Source organism: Aricia agestis, chromosome 18 (genome assembly GCF_905147365.1).
Source record: "Aricia agestis chromosome 18, ilAriAges1.1, whole genome shotgun sequence".
Lineage (NCBI taxonomy): Eukaryota > Metazoa > Arthropoda > Insecta > Lepidoptera > Lycaenidae > Aricia > Aricia agestis.
The window spans coordinates 11709252-11711661 of NC_056423.1; the positions used below are offsets into that span (position 1 = coordinate 11709252).

The 2410-nt window shown below is 38.8% G+C and overlaps 1 pseudogene; it reads left to right on the forward strand.

The window, feature by feature from the left end:
• The first annotated feature begins 967 nt into the window (after window positions 1–967).
• On the forward strand, window positions 968–2022 carry LOC121736242 (annotated as a pseudogene).
• The last annotated feature ends 388 nt before the right edge of the window (window positions 2023–2410 follow it).

Genomic DNA, 2410 nt, shown 5'->3' on the forward strand with positions numbered 1-2410 from the left:
CGGAAGTACGGTTTAGCCTTTATAGCTCCTGATTAATAGTTGATAATGAGAATCATGAAGTCATTCTGATTATAAGGAGTAGGTTACGAAGACTTAGGAGGTACTTACATGCGAGATGATAGTATCAATCATTTTCGTTTTTAGTTTATTTTAGATTGCATTTAACGGATCCAGATCAATATGTCATCCATGCTCGCAGCGTATTGATTACGCCTTGACGAATCCACCTGCACCACCGGCGCTACCAGTAGATAATTCGTTTACTGTATCAGGCTTGACGCGCGCGGCAAACTCATCAAGACGGTGTATGATAAACAATTGTCATAACTTAGACCTTCGTTCGGTATCACATACCATCAAGGCGTATCTATTGAGCTACTATCATTTGTATATACCACCTCTCGCCCGTATCTGTCAACACCATTTGAGAAACGTGACTTCGGAGGATTTTTCGGATAATGTTACCGTACGCCAAGAGAGTTTCAGGGGCGAGAACATACTTGATATGATAGAAATATATACGAAAGCCCTCGAAAATAAAGGGCAGCTCGATTTTGAAAAACTGGACGAGATAAGTCCAGATACCCTTCACTTTTGGACTGGCTTTAGTCATCAGCAGTTCAACCTCATATTCAATGAAACACCTTCTTTACGCGAATATTCGGATGGAAAACGGTGTTGGGAATGTATCTATGTAAACTGAGAACCGGTGAACCTGACCGAAGACTTTCATCAGTTTTTGGTTTGTCTAAGTCAACTATCCAACGTAAAATAAAAGAAGCGAGAGAATGTTTGAAGAATGACTTTCTTCCACAAGTACCTCGGACTCGACCATATAACTCGCGCCGAAGTTATAGCGAGAAACAGGATTTTGCCTAATCATATTTATGGAACACCAGACAGAACGGGAGCAATAATTATTTTAGATGGCACCTATTTATTTATTCAAAAAAGCTCAAACTTCCTATTTCAGCGCATGAGCTACAGTCTACACAAATACGCTAATCTCGTCAAGCCATTTATGATTGTATGTGGAGATGGCTACATTTTAGATGTGACTGGACCCTACAACGCTCGAACGTCAGATGCTGACATATTACGACAGATTTTGGATAACCACAATGACTACATGGAAGATGCACCAATACGATGGTTTCTTGAACCTGATGACGTGATGATCTTAGACAGAGGATTTAGAGATGCATTGGGATATACCGAAGAATGTGGATTTACGGTCTGTACGCCACAGTCGCTTGGCAGGCACGAAAGACAACTGTCCACTGAAGCTGCAAACAAATCTAGATTGGTAACTTTGGTCAGATGGGTAGTAGAAACCGTCAATGGGAGAATGAAGCAGAGCTTTAAGATATTCCGACACAAATATTTTAATATTGCTTTGCCCAATGCAATGATAGATTTTAAAATAGCAGCAGCGTTGATCAACGCAACCATAGAGAGCTACGGTGATAATCCGCTGACTGAAATCTTTATAGAAAAGATAGATCAAAATGTAAATAGGCCAAGCATACTGGCTGATTACGTTGATGAACAACGTCTAAACGCACAAAGAAACGTTGCGTTTCAGAGGATGGAGGCAACCTCAATAGAAGATTTTCCTAGAATGACCCACGATGAGTTGCTTATTTTTTCTATTGGAACATACCATGTAAAGCTGGCAAGGTCTTACTGCTTCCAACATGTACGAGAAACCGGCGTGTATACTATGGAATCTATAGACATCCCGATACAGTAAACATCAATGACGAAGAGGGAAACATGTTAATAAGGTGTCGAATTCAATCGAGACACGTTCAAGCAAGAATTTATTATTGCTATATACTCTACAATCGCAATGCAATCTCAGAATATTGTTGTAGTTGCATTCATGGCCGCCGTACATTAGGTAGTTGTGTCCACATTATTTCGATAGTATATTACTTGTCCTGGGCCAGATATCAAGGTGACTCAGATGAACCTGCAGGATTTTTAGACTCGGTGTGCATTGATTTAAAAGAATACTAAAAATAAAATATTTAAAAGATATACATGCATTTTCTTTTTTCCCAAGACAGCCGTAGCATGACAACGAAACAACAATAACCCACAATTACACACATGTTTATTTTTTATTTATAATGTATATATAGCTCCTATATCCCACGGATTTCATAGTTGTCTTCTTAGGTACCTTCAAATGTCTATTATAACACAACAAAAACGAACAATTATTACACACAATCACGATATTATATATACATGTAGTACTCGGTCGAGTTAACTCCGTACCTGGCAGCCATAATATATATATTATGTCCGCCAGGTACGGAGTTAACTCGACCGTGTTGTATATATATATTATTTTATTTATAATGTATATAGCTCCTATAATGCCACGGATTTCATGGTAGTC